Source organism: Phascolarctos cinereus, unplaced genomic scaffold (assembly GCF_003287225.1).
Source record: "Phascolarctos cinereus isolate Bilbo 61053 unplaced genomic scaffold, phaCin_HiC Scaffold_2;HRSCAF=192, whole genome shotgun sequence".
Taxonomy (NCBI): domain Eukaryota; kingdom Metazoa; phylum Chordata; class Mammalia; order Diprotodontia; family Phascolarctidae; genus Phascolarctos; species Phascolarctos cinereus.
The window spans coordinates 187,034,595-187,053,927 of NW_027555625.1; the positions used below are offsets into that span (position 1 = coordinate 187,034,595).

At 35.1% G+C, this 19,333-nt stretch overlaps 1 long non-coding RNA gene across 1 annotated transcript; it reads left to right on the forward strand.

Moving 5' to 3' along the window:
- Positions 1 to 2,392: 2,392 nt before the first annotated feature.
- LOC144455604 (uncharacterized) lies at positions 2,393 to 18,520 on the forward strand. The gene is made up of 3 exons (XR_013484326.1): positions 2,393 to 2,481; positions 12,577 to 12,652; positions 18,193 to 18,520. It is a non-coding gene; the product is annotated as an uncharacterized LOC144455604 (long non-coding RNA).
- The last annotated feature ends 813 nt before the right edge of the window (positions 18,521 to 19,333 follow it).

Consider the following 19,333-nt stretch of genomic DNA (forward strand, 5'->3'; position numbering starts at 1 on the left):
AAGATCATGAACATTTAAAAAATATCTTTGCATAATTCCATATGCTTTCCACAAAAGGTTAGACTAATTTATAACTATTTCAGCAGTATCAGGATAGTTTTCCTGGTTGCCAATTTCATTCCAGGATTAATTTTTTTTCTTATCTTTACTGATTCATTGGGTATAACAGCTTCAGTCTTCTTTTGCTTTGTATTTTTTTTTTTATTATTAGAGATTTTTCAACATTTTTTCCATGTCAATTATCTGTGTTCCTTAATGAAAAGAACTGCTAGTTCATATTCTTTGACTGTATGTTAAGGAATGGCTTTTATTCTTATACATGTATATCAATTATATATATTTTTAATATTAAAATTATGACAAAAGTATAAGAAAAAAATCAGCTGCCTCTCTAATGGTGTGGACATTTTAGGCTACATTTTCCTATAATCAGTCAATAGTTTGGAGACTCAGAGTTAAGAAGCAGAAACCTTGGTATTCTTGGCTCTTGTCTAATCATTTACTTTCATATTCACCAAATCAAGTTTTGGGATTCAGAGTTTGCATAGAAAGCATATGAACAATTATGAGTGATGTCAAATAGCATTCATTCAAATCTATTTCTAGTTAAACAAGTCAGATATAATGAGAGTGAGTGGGGTAGGCACACTTTTGGTTGAATTGTAAATTGGTCTAGACCTTCCATTTACACATTTGGGATTATCTGAGTGTAACCTAGGCTACACAGGACATATACAAATATTCCCTGCATAATTCCTATAAATGATGTGAGAACTTTTTTTGGAAGGAGTGAGTGGGTGGGTGTTGGCTATCAGACAATTTTTGCTTATCAATGAGTTACCTAATTTGTTGCTGAACCAGAACACCATGTGTATGCATAAAAAGGGAACTTCCCCACCGTTACTCTCTTCCTTTTGGCTTCAAAAAGTGAGGACTGATTTGAGTAGCCTCCTAAGAACTGGGCTGGGGGTAATGGGTTAGCCAAGAGTCAGATATGCTAAAATACTGGAAACCACCAGAGCCACAAAAGGCCATTAGATTGACAGAGAGTAGCAAAGGTTCAGCTTTTGCTTTCTTCAGGGCTTTAGAGCCAAAGAACTTGGAATTATCTGACAGTTTGTTAGTAAAATCCAGACACATTTTTATTCCATTTGCCTTCAAACATGCTTACATCTCCCCCAAGATTCCACAAGGAGCATATACTACATTTATCTTCTTAACTGAGAAAACTGAGACCTTTCAATATGAATGTTCTTTTTTACCATTCTCTTTAACTCAAAGCCCCTTGACATCATTTGCCACTCTCTACTCCTTTTTCCCAGCATCTGAAAAACAGTTGGCTTTTGTCTTTGCCAAGGCCAGCCTCTTTACATATGCAACTGATGCTATTTCATTCCATCTTCTCCAGCACATTGTATCCAAATATAATACTTCCTCTCAAATTTTCATTATCATTATTAATAATGATTACAATAAAATAGCATTATTGGAGCAGCTAGTTGGCATAGTGAATAGAGTGCTGGGCCTGCAATCAGGAAGACCTGAATTCAAATCCTGCCTCAGATACTTACTAGCTGTGTGACCCTAAGCAAGTCACTTAACCACTGTTGGTGTCAGGGGTCTCATCTGTAAAATGGGGATAATAATAGCACATATCTCCCAAGGTTGTTGTGAGGATCAAATGAGATAATGATTGTAAAGCACTTAGTACAGTGTTTGGCACATAGTAAGTCCTATATAAATGTTACTATTGTTATCATTATTATAATTAATGCTATATTATCTTTGACTTTTTTGGTTTATGTGTCTGGCAATGGAATTGGCATGTTAAAGAATATCAACAGTTTAGTTTTTCTTGAATAATTCCAAGTTATACACAGAGTAGTTGCACCATTTTACATCCCTACCACTAGAATATTATTGGGCCTATATTCCCACAACAATGGGCAGTTAGGTGGTACAGTGGATACAATGCCAGACCTGGTGTAAGGAAAATTCATCTGCTTGCATCAATTTCTCATCTGTAAAATGAGCTGGAGAAGAAATGGCAAACCGATGAGGTCTAGAGGTTAGGGGTCCTGGAATCTCAAAATCATGATATGTGGGTCCTGCCCAAAAGAATTTGACCCAAGCCTTCTTTCAGCCAAAAACAAGGTTTATTGAAGATTCGCCATGTTAGCTAGACTCTTAGGAATCTGAGCATCTTTGGGTTATTGGCTAGATTATAAAAATCTGCGCGTCTTAATGGAGACAAGATGGACCTTATACACAGAAAGAGTGTGGGAGGGATCCAGGAGTGGCCAAGTAGTCTATGAAGTAATACCTAAGAGTGGCCAAGTAGTTTATGAGGTAATAGAATTCCAAGGAAATGGAACCTAAGTGGGACCAAGGGTGGGAAGTGGCCTGGGGTCATAGGGAGGCATTGGGTATAGCCAAAACAACTGAATCATGGCCTCACAGGAACACCAGAGATCTCCTTGAGTAAGTGGGAGAATTTAAGGACAGTCCAAAGGTTTTCTAGGGCCCATAGATAAATGGAGCTCAAATTGGGACAAAGGCCTCACTTTGGGTCTATACCCCATCACTAATGCCAAAAGAGACTAAAAACTAAAGTGAGTGCTAATACCAAAGAGACTATTTCTACACAAAAACCACCCCCAGCTTTGGGGAATCTATACAAACAATCCATATCCCCCACCCATGCTTGAGCAGAAGACAATGGGCTGGGAGTTTCATCTTATATTAAATTCCTTGTAAGGCTGGGTGGTGTAACAATAATTAGATTGAGGATAATCTTAATCCTATCTGCTATCATCTGTCCTGTTTGTCCTTCAGAGGCTTGAAATGAGGACTTTAGAAAAAAGGAGAATGCTGCATCTCCCTAAATCATTAGTTATTAATAATCATTTGTCTCAGAATTTGTTAGTTGTATGATGCTGAACAAGGCACTTAACTTATCATTACCCCTAGATAACTTTTTAAGTCTATAAATTGTAGAATAGTTGCTACTCTGCATAGGTAGAGGGGGTTTCATCATTGGGAACTCCCTACAAAGATTAATGATATAAATACAGTAATTTGTGGGAGCAAAGCACTAGCAACTGGGGGAATCAGGAAAAACCTTGTGTAGAAGGAGACATATCTGAGTCATAGAGCTGAATAGGAATTCTAGGAGACAGAGGTGGAGGGAGGGAATTTTAGGCACAAGAGTCAGGTAGAAAAAAGTCATGGAGATGGGAAATGGGGTTCCAGTTATGAGGAATGGAAGAAATGGTTTGACTGGACCATTAGGTAATGTGATATAAGGATGCAAAGATAGGTTGGGGCCAGGTTTTGAAGGGCTTTAAATGCCAAGCAGAGAAGTTTATATTTGATTTTACAGGTAACAGAGAACCATTGAAATTTCTTGAGCAGGAAAGTAGCGTGGTTATGCTTTAGGAAAATTCCTTTGCCAGATGTATAGAGAATAAGCTAGAGTGGGAAGAGACTTGAGGCAGGGAGGTCAATTAGGAGGCTATTTAATTAGTCCATTCAAAGGGTCATAAAGGCCTGAAATAGAGTGGTAGCTTTGTGAGTGGAGAAGAAATATGTTATACAGGGAGAAACAATGAGATTTGGCAACTGAATGGATATGTGGGAGGAAGAGCTGAACATGTCACAGGTATTGTGAACCTAGTTGCCTGGAAAGTTGGTAGTATTTGTGAAAGAAATAGCAAAGTTTAAAATAGGGGCATGGTGTGTGTGTGTGTGTGTGTGTGTGTGTGTGTGTGTGTGTGTATGTGTGTATATGTGTGATGAGGGAGTTGATTGAGGTGAAAGACCAGGGCTGAATATATATATATATCTGGGAGTTATCTGCATAAAGATGATAATAAAATTCCATGCCTAGAATGCTCACCCTCCTTATCTCTGCCTATAGGCTTCTTTGGCTCCCTTTAAGTCTCAATTAAAATCCCGTATCCTGTAGGAAGCCTTTCAAAAGAGTTTTCCCTCTTTTAATTCCTTACTTTTTATCCAGTGTATGTAGCTTGTTTGTACATATTTGTTTGTTTGTTATCTCTGCCATTAGATAGTGAGGTCCTTGAGAGCAGGTGCTTAATAAATGAATATTGATTAATTGACTGAAATATAATTACATTCAACCTTAAGATAGTCTTTTTGCTCGTGCTCCTAACAAGACTGCAAGATGATAGGTCTAAATCTCTTGGGAAATGACATTTCTTGTTACCTTTGGTTCAGGTGCTATCAAACTCTGTCAACTTCTTTATTTTGCCTTTCTGAGAACTTAAGTCTTATCCATCTATCTAGATGAAATAACTAGGTTTTTTTTGTTTTGTTTCAAGTATAGTAGAAATGTCAAATATAAATCTGATCAATTTGTCCAGTGTCATTTTGTTGATCATTGGACATAGATTCCACATTAATAGTACCAGCAGTAAAATTAATGTTTGTAGATTGTCTAGCTATTGTGTAATTAATAACATCTTTTGAATGCTTTCCTATTATTCTTTCATTGTGACTTTTGAATTAGAAATTTAAAATATTAAAAGGAATATTGTTCTTTTGTCCATTTCATGGTTCATTGTCGATAATGAATCCATGGTGTTCAGTAAAAATACATTTTGGGAATATATCCAAGACAAATAATGAGAACTTACTATATCAGTAGATATTGCTTTAGTAGGTGTCATGTGCGATCTCTTTAGGGTATGGATTAGACTAGATGGTCATCTAACTGAAATTCTATAATTCTCCGTGTGAGATAATGGACTGAGTGCCAAACTTGGATTCAAGAAGACATAGATTTGATTTTGCTTCAGGCACTTACTAGCTCTGTGATGCAGGATGACTCACTTAACCTTTATGGGTGTTCCATTTCCTTATGTGTAAAATAAGGAGTTAAAGTTGATGATCTGTATGGTCTCATCTAGCTCTTAATCTCTGATCCTCTCACTTTGGAATAATTCGGATGTATTTTTTCTGAGATTTCGGAGACGATAACTTTCTAGACACACATGCCACTTTTCTCTTCCCACAATGCTATGTGGACTTTTAGCCTAGATGGCTTTTCATTAGCACACAGACCTAACAAGCTTTATTCTCATTATAGCTGTGTTTCCTTTCTGTTTCTCTTAGGGTCTCTTGGCTAGTAGGTATAAAGGTATGGGGTGATCTTAGAGATATTTTGTTAGAAATCAGGTCAATGAAAGAAAATTGCAGAAAAACAGATATAGTTTATATATGAGGGAAGACTTTCTAACCACTAGAATTAGTGATTCTCCTGTCACTAGTGGAACTTTTCAAGAGAGAGTGTGATACAGTGTTAGAGATATTGTAGCAGAGATTTTAAATCAGGAGTAATTACCATAAAAATTTTACTCCTTAGCTAAAGCATAGTCTGATTTGAAATCATTGAATTGTGAGAAATCTTTGCAATAAATTTGACCTATATTCCAGGGATATGGAGAAAAATTATTTAATTAATTATTTAAGGTTATTATAGTATAATATGATTTTGAAAAGTAGGGGTTTATATTGGATTCACTAACTTCTGAAGACATTGGTATTCAATTTATCTTTGCATTTTTCTTAATTCTCTTTCCTATTCTACACTATGTTTGTTCCATTTACCTCTTTCCCTTCTAGATATTTTGCTGTCAAATGCTAATTATTTTCAAGTATCTAAACTATAGTTTCCCTAATTCTGTCCTAAATTTCCTCTGGACTGTGTTCATGTACTCCTTACTAATGTACTTGACACTTAGCCTGAAGGTTATTCAGTCATTTAGTTGTTTCTGTATGACCCTTTTCAAATCTATTTTTGTACAACATTTAAAAAGTGGGACCTGTGTTATAGGAAAAATTTAGGGTTGTTAAAAAAATTCACAATTTTTTGTACAGCATTTAAAAAGTGGGACCTTTGTTATAGGAAAAATTTAGGGTTATTAAAAAAAATTCACAATTTTCCAAAGGCAATATTCCTCCTTCTGTTTAATTCTGAGTCTTGAATTCATCCATCTGCAGTTTCTATCCAAAACAAATACATATACATAATAGTAATAATTAGTAATAATAAATAAATAACATTTGTATCATGTTTACTATGCACCAGACACTCTGTTAAGTGCTTCACAATTTTTATCTCATTTGATCCTTAGTATAATTTGGGGATATAGATGCTATTATTATCTTTATTTGATAGACAAGGAAACTGAGGCAAAAGAGATTTTTCCAGGGTCAGCTAGTAAGTATCTGAGAATGGATTTGAACTCAGGTCTTCCTAACTCCAGGTTTGGCACTCTTGTGAATTTTGGCACATATAATTGTTGCATCTACTAATGCAGGAGCATTGTAGATTTCCATTCAATTGCAATTCTATGCTGGATCTCTTCCATGTCAATGGCAAAGGTCAATGTTTTTAATACCAATATTCTCCAAATGCTATTGTATGGCCAAGGGAAAAGGAACGCTATTATCTTCAAAAAATTAAAAATGAGGATTGCATAGTGAGTATAAGCTGTCTTTAACACATTAAAGAGGAGATTATTAATGATAATTAAAGACATGGATGACAAAAATATATGAGTGAGAAAAGATTATCTGGTCACATTGTTAGATTATAGAATAGAATAGAATACATCATAGAATAGACAATAGGATTACATGGATTGACTTTATGTGCCATTAGGATCTCATGATATCATGAGAATCTGAGGAAGCTCCACCTGGACCATGTGAGGACCCCCATGACAAACATGAGATGAGAGAAACCCAGCAAGCATTGGATGAGATGTGTTCTGCATCTTTGACAGGAACACCCACATCATTCCACTGAAACTGCTCTCTGCAAAGTTAGTAATGATCTCTTATTTGCCAAATGCAATCATTTCCCTTAACTTCTCTGCATTCTTTTTCTTTTCTTTTTTTTTTTTACTATGGATCACTTTTTCTTCCTTGATACTATTTTTGTATGTCCAGTGTCTAGCACAGTATGTAGTACATGTTAGGCACTTATTAAGTGTTTACTGAATTGAATTGAAATCTGATAGGGAGACAATGGGCAAACAAATAAATACAAAGCAAATTACATATGGGATAAATAAAAGGATGGGATTTTAGTTGACAATTAAATGAAACTTGGGAGGCCAGTAGTTTGGGTGGAAGAGGGAGAACATTCCAAGCATGAGAGACAACTAGAGAACCAAATCTCTTTTGTGGAACAACCAGGAAGCTAGAATAAAGTGTAAGAAGTCTGGAAAGGTAAAAGTTACCAGGTCATGAAGGACTTTGAATGTGAGGGACTGTAAGGAAGATGATGTTCTCTAAAGTAATAGGTACAGTAATGTTTAAGGGGGAAGGTTTAGGGAAAGATAATAGTTCAATTTTGAACATATTAATCTAAGATGTTTACTGGACATCCAGTTTGAGATATCCAGAAAGTAGCTGGAGATACAAGATTGGCAATCAGGAGAGAGACTGGGCTAGGAAAGAGAGATTTGAGAACCATCAGCATAAAGACAGTAATTAAATACATAGGAACTGATAAGGGAAGTAATGAAAGGGAGAAGAGAAAAGGGCCCAGAAGAGAACCCTGAGGGATATCTATGGAAATAGGGTGTGGTCTGTAGAAAGATCCAGCAAAAGGGACAGTGAAGGAGTGGTGAGATAGGTAAGAGGAAAACCTGGAGAGAGTGGGGTCCTGAAAACCTAGAGAGGAGAATATTAAAGAAGAGAGAGTGATCAGTAGTGTCAAAGGCTGCAGAGTAGTCAAGGAGAATAAAGATTGAGAAAAGATATAACAATTAGGAGATCATTAGTAACTTCAGAGAAAGCAATTTAGGTGGAATGATAAGATCAGAAACCAGATTACAATAGGTTAAGAGAGAAAAAAGACATATAATGGGGGGGGTATAAAATAATAATAAAAAAAAGAAAAGAAAGTGGAGACAACTATTTCAGGCAGCATTTTCAAGGAGTTCAGCTAAAAAGGGCAGAAGAGAAATAGGACAAAGGTTAGCAGGGATGGAAAGATCAAGTAAGGATTTTTTAGGATAGGGGAGACATAGACATGTTTGTAGGCAATAAGAAAGAAGCCAGTAGAAAGGGAGATATTGAAAATAAGTGAAAGAATGGAGATGATGGAAAAAGTCTGTTGGAGGAGATGGGGGTGGAATGGGAGCACTTGAACAAGAAGATTGTAAGCTGAAGGCAGGGACTGTCTTTTTATTCCTTTTTTTTCCTTTAAATTCTCAGCACTTATCATAGTTCCTGGCATTTAGTAGGCACTTAACAAATGTTTGCATATTTATTGATTGATTTCACTGACTGTCCCTTATGTCTGGAATCTTTTCCCTCCTCTTCTCTGCCTCTTGGCTTCCCTGGCTTTTCTCAAGACTCATCTCAAATATTATGTTTTGTAGGAAGGCATTTCCACTCTTCTCTCCCCCAAATGCCTTACTTCTGAGATTACCTCCAATTTATGCTGTGTATATTTTATATGTAGATAGTAGTTTATATATTTCATCCCTATCATTTACATGTTATGTACATGTTATCTCCTCTTGCCCTTGAGAGCGAGTATTTTTTTTTGCCTTTCTTTGTATGTCAAGCAATTAACAGTGCTTCAACCTAATAAGCACTTAATAAATAACTGACCTGAATTGACTTCTTCACCTGTTATTGCTTCTCCTTTCACTTTTGGTGCTAGTAATTTAATTTTACTATTTTAAAAATCAAAGTTGTTAATGGTTTATCTACTTAATATTTAAAAAAAATCTCAGTTTTACCTATTAATTGATGGCTTTTTAATTTTCTTTATGCTTTCAATTTTTAAAATGTCTTCCTTAATTTTAAATATGTCTATTTTGGTGTTAATTTGGGGTTTAAAAAATTGTTGATTTTTAGAAGAATTTTTAAAATTACATGCTTAGTTCATTGATTGGTTCTTTCTATGTTCCATTCATAAAGGAGTTTGGAAATATAATTTCCTCCAAAGAACTGTAGTGCTACATCCCTTAAATTTTGGTTTCTTTTCTCATTATTGTTATTTTCTTGGATGAAATCTATTGTTTCTCTGATTTACTCTTTGACCAACTAAATATTTAGGATATACTTATTTAGTTCCTAATCAATTTTTTATCCTTTCTTCAATGATACTTTATTGAATATATTATATTTTGTTAGTCTCAGTAGAGATTGTGTTTAATACATCTAGTTTTTCAGTTTTGCCGGTAAGGTTTTTATACCTAAAAAATGATCAGTATTTATTAAAGTGTCATGCAGTGCTAATATATATATATATATATATATATATATATATATATATACACACACACACACATATACATATGCACAGAGACATACACACAGACATGTGCATATACATATATATAATATACATATATACACATATATACATATACACACACATATACCTATGCACAGAGACATACACACAGACATGTGCATATACATATATATAATACACATATATACACATATATACATATATTTATACACACATATGGGTATATAAAATACATGTGTATACACACATGTCTATCTATCTATTTATCTATCTATCTATCTATCTATCTATCTATCTATCTATCTTTCTATTTCTATTAAGTAATCACCAGAGATCTATCATTTCTAACTTTTAAAAAAATACATTTAGGTCATTAATAGCTTTCTCTTTTTCTTTCTTCATGAACCCATTGAAATCTCCCAATAGGGGTTCCATGGACCTAAAGAATACTTGATCTAATACCACCTCTTACTCTTGTAGATGTGGATATTAAGGTCCAGAGAACTGATCAATTTACCAAGATCACACATCCAGGTGATGCTCTATGCCTAAGTTTTTCTTGATAATCAAAGTTTGTATGTTCTTCCTAACACGGCAACAATCTAAAAGGGTATTTAGCATTTACTAGTTACTATTAATATACTAAGCATCACAACAAACATAATTTTGAACTCTAATCAATGACATATCAACTTCATCACAGAGACAAACTACAGCCTGAAAGAAGGATGTAGCTTTTACTCAAAGAAAAATGGGAAACAGAACTCAATGGAAAGGTATCCAGTGACAGCCCATTCATTACTTGCTGTTGAAGGGTTGTGTGTTGCCATGTGAAAGACTTTCTTGAAGCAGCAACTCTTGAGAAGCAATTTAAAGGAGGTGTCATATGGGTAGTGGGAGGCTAACAGACTCTGCCAGGCAGCATTTTTCTATTACTGGGATTGTGGCATACACTGAATTACAGTCAGTCCTGAATAGGGCTGTTCATCTGAATAACTAGGCATTTTGAAGAATGATGCTATGTCATATAAAATAGAGGAATAATGGGGAGAGCCAGTTATGCCAGAGACAGAGAACAAACTAGGACATTGAGCTGGGGAAAGTACATAATTTACCAGATGTACCAGATGTTGCTCAGTCTTTCCTTTGAGATTTTGCTCAAAAGAAAATACTGTTTTTTTCAATTCCACAATATATCTGCTATCTGCCCTTTCCTTTCCACTCTGAGCATGCCCATTCTAGCACAAACTTTTACTACTCCTCATCTAGATTATTGCAATGGCCTTCCAATTTGGTGCCCTGACTGCTCCCTGCCTATCACTTCTTCCAAGCATTCATTGCTCCTATTCTTTCTAACTGTTGAGGACATCTCCATCCTTCTAATTACAAAGGTTCAAAAACTCAAGTCTTTCTTATCTCCTTATTTCCCTCACCTCCTCCTGCATATACAATCAGTTGCTACGTACTGTTTCTATGTCTATAAGACCTTTAGCCTCCTTCTTCTTCTCTCCATTCATATAGCCACTACTCTAGCTCAAGTTCTCATCACTTCTCAGCTGGACTACTGAAATAACTATTTTATTAGCCCCCTTGCCTTAAATGCCTTCCCTCCCTGATACATCATTCATAGTACTGTCAAGGTAATATTCCTAAAGTATGTGTCTGATCATCTCACTGCTGTGTTCAACAAGCTCCAGGGCCACTCTCTTTATGCTAACATTGAATTCAAACTCTTTGGTTTGGCATTTAAAATCCTTCACAACTTGACCATAACCTACTTTTCCCAGATTATCACATATTAATCTTCATGTAATCTGTGACCCAAGTGAAATTGCCCTACTTGGCAGTCCCCTTTCACAATATTTTACTTCCTGTGCCTTTGCAGAAGTTGTTTCACAAGTTCCTCCTCACCTCCACCTGCAGTATTCCTGTCTTCCTTTAAAGCTCACCTCCGACATGAGGCCTTTTGTAATTCCTTCAGTTTCTAGTGCCCTTATTCCAAAATTACTGTGAACTTAGTTTTTATTCATATGTATAAATGTTATCTTTCATGATAAAATGGTCCTTTAAAGCAGAGACCATTTCTTTTTTTTCTTTGTATCATAATACCTACCATAATGCTAACACATAGTAGGAATTTAGTAAGTTCTCCTTGATTGATTGTTTGACAGATTATTCTTCCAAAAATATCTTAATCTTTCTGAGATGTGGATTTCATTTTGTAATGCATACAGAGGTTCCCAAAGTGGGCGATGCAGCTCTCTGGGGGGCACTAGAAAGATTGGGTGGTGGTGGTGGTGGTAGTAGCCTTGGATGTAATTGGGGGACATTGAATAAAAATAAGGGAGTGGTGGAAGCATATGGAAAGAAGAGAAGATGAGAAAATTTTGAAAAACCATTTGTACATGTCTCATCTGTTGTGTAACAGAGCTCAAGTCATAGTGATTACATTATTTTCTAAATCAACACACAAAATGCAAGTTAGAACTGATTAGTGGTCAAATCCAGAGACAGTTTTTAACAAGCAAGTGTTGACAGGCCAACATGTCATGCATTGTTGGGAAGTACAGCATGCATTGGCAGGAATATGCACATGTAATGACTTGTTTACAATATGATACTATATGGTTACACGATGCAATACTATGTCATCAAAATTTTAATGCAGAGAAAACTCCACAAATTTTTAACAAATTATTAAATTTAAGATGCATCATTTAAAACATTTTTATATATTTTTTGAAATGATGCAAATTTAAAAAAATTAAAGGGTTAAAGAAAGTAGATTTCCAGGGGAGTTCTGAGTAATTTTTTTGGAAAGGCCTGTTTGTTATTCAAGGAAATTCACAGTCTAGACTAAGTTTACCTTGCTAATTTTCCCACTCTTTCCCCTGAAAACTATCTACTACAGCAGAACTGATCTAATCAGAATTCATCAAATACACGTTCTGTTTTCCTGCCTCTTTGTATGTGCTTGTGACATTCCCCATTATTGAAATGCCTTCATTGTCCATCTGACAAAATCCTGCCCATCCTTTAATATCTGTCTGAGATAACCTCCCATTTACATTGTAGATATCTTGTACATACATATTTGTTTGCATATTGTCCCCCCTGTTAGAATATAAGTTCCTTGAGGACAAAAAATATGTTTTTGCCTTTCTTTTGACTTTCTTACTACTATCCTCAATCCTTAGCACATTGCCTAACAGTAAATCCTTAATAAATGTCTGTTGATTGACATTCATCTTGAATTTCTCTTCTTCTAGGTAGCCTTCTTAGATCAGATGACTGGTCACTCCAAGTCTTTCCCTCCTCTGAACTAATAGTATTCATTATCAGTTGGTAAGCAGTTGTCTATGATATCCATAATAGTTATTATGACAAGGCTGTCTATTGTCACTTTATTTTTTTATATCATGCAAAATGCCAGGCTGGCTGAATCAAAATTCAGAATTAAGGTTGCCAGGAGAAATTTTACTGATCTCAGATATGCAGATGATACTCTGATAGCAGAAAGTGAAGAAAAATTAAGAAGCTTCTTGATGAGGGTGAAAGAGGAAAGTATAAAAGCTGGCTTGAAGCTTAACATAACAATAACAACAACTCAGTTCTTACAACTGATTACTTTATGATAAATAGAGAGAGAAGAATTCAAAGCAATGTTAGATTTTATATTCTTGGGCTCAAAAATCACTGCAGACAGTGACTGTAGCCATAAAATTAAAAGACACTTGCTCCTTAGAAGGAAAGCTATGCCAAATTTGGACAGCATACTAAAAAGCAGACATGACCTTGCTGACAAAAGTCCGTATAGTTAAAACTGTAGTTTTTCCAGTAGCAATGTATGACTGTGAGAGTTGAACTATAAGGAAAGCTGAGGGCTGCAGAATCAACACTTTCAAATTGTAGTGATGGAGAAGACTTTTGAGAGTCCTTTGGAAAGCAAGAAGACCAAGTCAGTCAATATTTAAAGAAATTAATTCAGGCTATTCCCTGGAAGGAAACTGATACTGAAACTGGAAACTGAAGCTTAAATACTTTGGTCACATAGTGAGAAAGTGGGACTCTTTGGAAAAGACTCTGATGTTGGGAAAGATTGAAGGCAAAAGGGAAAGGGGAAGGCAGAGGATGATGTGAATAGTGTCATGAAAACAACAAACATGAACTTGGACAGATTTTGAGAGATAGTTGAGAACACAAGGGGCTGGTATGCTATGGCCCATGGGGGTCATGAAGTGTTGGGCACAATTGAACGACCAAACAGCAACAACAACAACAACAACCATTTCTATAATATATTTGGGTTTTCAAGGTGCTTTACATATATTATATCATTTGATTCTCATAACAACCCTGTGAAGTAGATGCTATTATTATCCACATTTTATAGACATAGAAATTGAGACTTACTAGTAAAGTGACTCGTCTAGAGTCACACTGTTAGTAAGAATCTGAAAGGGGAGTCTGAATCCAGTTCTTCCTGCTTTCTAATCCACACATCACTGGCCAACATGATGATTATTTTGCTTTTTTTTTTCTTTTGTTACAAGGGAGGGCTCCTAAATGAGCATGGTGGGGTTGAATTGCTAGGTTATGATAGAGAGACAAAACTTTTTTTTTTGTGAGGCAATTGGGGTTAAGTGACTTACCACAGTCACATAGTGTGTTTTTATGTGTCTGAGGCTGGATCTGAACTCAGGTCCTACTGATTTCAGAGCTGGTGATCTATCCACTGTGCTACCTACCTTCCCCAAAAACTTTTTTAAAAGACAAAAAAGAGCATCGATAGAACCTTAATATATGGAAGAAAACAACAAAACAACAACAACAAAAACAACAACAAATTCAGAGGGAAACACAAATAAGGCAATTTCATTAAATTTAATACAGATTAAATATAATACAGATTTATAAAAACAACCTATGTAACAGTTCACAGAATTTCCTATGTAATCTTCTTTTTCATCCTCTGTATATTGAAATATTTATTTTTGTCAATGATTAAGTTCATCATCATCAAAAAAAGAAAGACATTCTTAATTTTATTATATCTCTTGTATATTCATATTGTTGAAACAATGGTATCAACTGAAACACCATTGCAAGTGCACAGTTGTCTCACAGGAACAGTGTTTTCAATGGGTAATTGACTGAGTAATGTTACAGAGAGATTTTATAATCCTATGGTGGTTTGGGGTATAATGCATTAGTGGTGTTACTACGAAACAAGAAGCTTTTTTTTTTGTGGAGGGCAACCACATTACTGGCATGCCATATGTTCTTTATACTTAACTCTTCTGTAGCTATGCCAGTAAAACATTGCATCCTATTTTCCTAATTTGTCTGTGAACTCTGAGGGTAGAGCTATATCTTACTCTTTTTGAGGCTAAAATGACAGGATGGCATAGTGAAGAGCTATCTAAGGTTAGCTAGTATTATTTTCTCATCTTTTTACAAATTACAATTATTTTTCATTATCACCATCACCATCATCATCATCATCAATTATTATTATTATCATTGAACTGTAGCATAGTGAATAGAGAGCTAGGTTCAAAGAATGATCTAGGTTGAAGTCCTACTTTGTACAAATACTGCCTGCAGTAGTATCTGAACCTGAACAAGTTACAGCATCTGATTGCTGTAGGCTATCCCTAAGACTGCAAGTTGCTTAGAAGACATTGATTTGTGTTGGTAACAGTTTTCTCACCCAGGAATTACCTGGGCCAGTGAAATCATAGGTATAGTCCCTATCTCTATCCCATCATCATCATTATTATTATTATTATATTATTATTATTATTATTATTATTTTATCATTAATGGAGAAAAGTATAAGATAAATGTAATAAAAACTAGTTGGGAAGAGAGAGTGAGAGAGAGAAAGAAAAGGAAGAAGAGGAAAAGAAGGAGGAGGAGGAGAAAGAAAGAAGAAAAAAATAAAGAGGAGAAGAAGAAGAAATAGAGGAGGAAGAGTAGGAGAAGGAGTAAGAGGAGGAGAAGGAAGAAAAGGAGAAGGAGGAAGAGGAGGAAGAAGAGGAGAAGAAGGAGAAGGAAGAAAGAAGGATTGACCAATGATTACTATTGTTCCCAGTGCTCACCATAGTCCTTTATCCTGGAAAAAAAAATTTAGCTATTTTCATTGTATTCTAATCACTAAAGCAGAAAATGGAATAATGCTAAAAATGCTGTTAGGATCAGGTTTTGGAACAAAAAAAGGCTTTTAGGTAATCTTGCAATCATAACTTCCTAGCCTTATCTGACTGAGATTTAACTGTGGTTTTTCCATTTTTTTGAGGATGTCTTTTAATATAAACCCTACTAATACAAACCTAATATAAACTCTTTTAATATAAACCCTATGCAGGTTAAACAAATATGGAAAATCCTTAAAATGGTATGTTAAGATTGACTTTTCATGAAAGTAGAAAAACAAAAATAATGAAAAATGAAATTTACATTAAAAACAACATAAGAAGAATATATCCCAGATAATCATACTTTCAAATAATATGAATCAATTATAAGTGGCTAGTGGCATAAATCCTAAGCTATTTTGTCTTAATTTCATATTCAGAGAATTTTGATGTTACTAAGTGTTGCATTTCTTAGGAATGTTGTATGAGCTATGGAAATCCAGAACGGAATAATTAAACTGTGGATCTAACTTTTCTAATTACAAACCCCCCCCCCCAAACATTTATTAGGCAAAAGACCTTGGGAATAGGAATGTTTTATTAAAAAAAAAAAGCAACACAGTCAATTTCTGCCTTAAAAAAAGTTTCAATCTAGTAATGATAGAACTGTCCAGACTCAGAAACTTCTAGATAGCCACCCAAAGGGCAGTGTGTTTTAATAATAACTCTATTTATATAATGCTTTGTAAAGTATTTTCCTTAAAACAATCTCATGAATAACATAGCATACATATTATACTTGATCCCATTTTACAGAGGAGGAAACTTGGGTCCTAAGACATTAAGTTCCTTGCTCTTGGTCAGGCAGCAGTAATTATTGGAGACAGAATTTGATGCTAGGTGATCTAACTTTATTCAGATCCAGTACATGGTAGTCAAGCTACCTCCTGAAGAGAACTTGTGATCTGGTTAAACTGAATGTGGTTAAAACATGTTTCAAATCCTGATTCTGCTACTTGCTACCAGACTTTGGACAAGTAATTTAACATATCTGAAATTCAATTTCTTTAGCTGTAAAATGAGCTGAAATAGATGGTTTCTATGTTCCCTTCAGGCTCTAAAGCCAATGATCTGATGTTTATTAAGTATTTCCAAATGTTTAAGCTATCTTGGGTAGTTCAACTTTTTTTTGTTCTCCCCCAACTTTATTTTCCTTACCCCAGATAGGAAAGGAGTGCTTATGATTGCATGGTAAGTAGGTGTGTGTGGGTTAGTTGTTGAATCCTGCATTAAACCTCACTTGGAGACCTGGAATTTGAACTTCTGCCAATACTTAATGTAAACAATTCAACATTGTAAATGTTACCATTTTGGAATACAATGGCAGCGATTTCCAACAGCCTGGTCTATGGACTTGGAATAGTGGTCCACAATGTTGGTGACATAGTTTGACATATCTCTATTCCCTTTCTCTCATTGTTGTGGTCCACAGAGCAGGATATGGAACTCTATTATGACACAGGAAGAACTTGGTGATGAGAGGCATTCAGTCTACTTTATTTATTTTTGTTGAAATAAATTGAACTGTGTACATCCATTCTCCAGGAAAACATACTTCTACAACTCAAAAGTGGTAGGAGTGTAGTATCAGAGGGAAGGAAAAAGAATAAGAAAAAAGAAACTTCAAGATAAAAGCTGCCAAATTTATTGAGATGATCCAGAGATAGTCTGAAAGTAGAGACTAAGGAAATAAATCTCACTGCTACAGGGATGGTGTTTGTTGACCAGAAACACAACAAAACATTACAAAGTGCCTACTGTATATCTACTATGCTAAGCATAAATATGATATAATATAATATAATATAATATAATATAATATAATATAATATAATATAATATAATATAATATAATATAATATAATATAATATAATATAATATAATATAATATAATATAATATAATATAATATAATATATAGTAATATAATATATAGTAATATAATATATAGTAATATAATATATAGTAATATATGATATGATATAATATAATATAATAATATGAACTTTATGTGAGACATGGTATCTGTTCTAATGGAACTTATAGTCCAGAAGCAGGATAAAATATGAGCTGAATTTTTTTTTTGTCCTTCACAAATAACATTTTATCTCCTAACTGCTTGCCCCTCCCTGCCACTGCTCCCCCCACCCTCCATCCTCTTTACCTGGAAGCTGCTCCTTCCTCACCTTCACCTCTTACAATCACTATTTTCCTTGAAAGCTCAGCTTAAGGTCAACCTTCTACATGAGATTTTTTCAAATTTTGGGCCAGTGCCTACTCCAACCCCCTCCACCCCCCTAAAACAATGCTGTTTTTCTTTGGAAAGAGGCAATTCTGTTTTCCAATGTATCTAACCTACTCTGAAGAAGGAATTTATGCACTGAAAGAATCTAATTTATTTGTTATCAGCATAAATTCATTTTTAGGTTGAACTAGAGGGACAGCAGGGGTGTGTGTGTGTGTGTGTGTGTGTGTGTGTGTGTGTAGGTTGCATTAAGTCTGATTACTTTTGACAAACAGATTATTTACTTTATTACTCACTTCCCAGTGGTAACTAAAAGTACATTGTCTTCATGTCTGGCAATGCCATCAGGAGCTTTGTGGGACCCTGTTCTCCTGTCTTCCCCTCCCCGGTTTCTTGCATGTTTTACCTTTGTTCATTATCCTCCTTTCCTGGTTCATCAGGGGACTTGATGGGCTTAACTAAACAACTGTACCCATGCAGCTGACTCCAAGAAGCCCACACAAATCAGTGAAGCTGAAATGTTTGGCTGCTACGGGTCTGTGGGAAGAAAGTACACAAAAAGTCAACACATTTGGGAAGAGAAAAGACCATAAGGAAATAAGAGAAAACACCACATTGTAGGTATGGAATGCATCAACCTGACATCAGACTTCGTTCTGGCAATGGCTCAATGCCTTGACAGATACTTTACCCAAAAGATAGACAGAAAATGAATCTCTTTTATTAGTGTGTATAGATGAAGACTACAGAAAGATTAAAAAAAAGGGCCAGTGCAAGATACTCAATTTCATTAAATTTATTTCCACAAACATATATTAAAGAAGTAATATAGAAAATGTACTATGCTGAGGCTATAAAGACAATCAAATGATGTAGTCCCTGCCCTCAAGGAATTTATAGTTTACCAATGGAGCATAGAACCTATACATAAGGATAATAGGAAAAGATCATAGGATTTAGAACTAGAAAGGACCTTGAAGTTTCTTTTTGGCTTTCAAGGTTTTCCACAGTCTGGGAATCCATCTTCCCATTCTTGTATCATTTCCCAAGTTATTACCCAAAGCTCTCCCTGTACCCTGGCTGACCTGGTCTACTCTCTTTTTGAATACTCTCTGAGATTTCTTTTTTATGTGACTTGGCTTTGGCTGTTCTCACTGTCTGGATTGTTTTCACTCCTCTTTCTCTGCTCTGTTCCTAACTACCCTTTACAAACCAGATCAAATGTCACCTCCTTCATGAATTCTACCCTTATTTACCATCAGTCATAACATTACCCCTGAAGCCATTGTGTACATTTCTGATCTATTTAACATATAATATTGTGCATTATAGTTATTAATATTTTTACTTTGTCCCTCTAGGAGATGGCAAGTACCGTCATGTCAAGGGCTATCTAATCTAAACTTTCTAACCCCTGTGCTTAGTACAAGTCAACAAGCATTTATTAAGTACCTACTATGTGCCAGGCACTGTGCTAAGTACTGGGGATACAAAGAAAGGCAAAAAACAAACAAAACAAGTTCCTGCTCTCAAGGAGGTCAAAGTCTAACAAAATTGGGGATGTGGGTAACACAATATGCA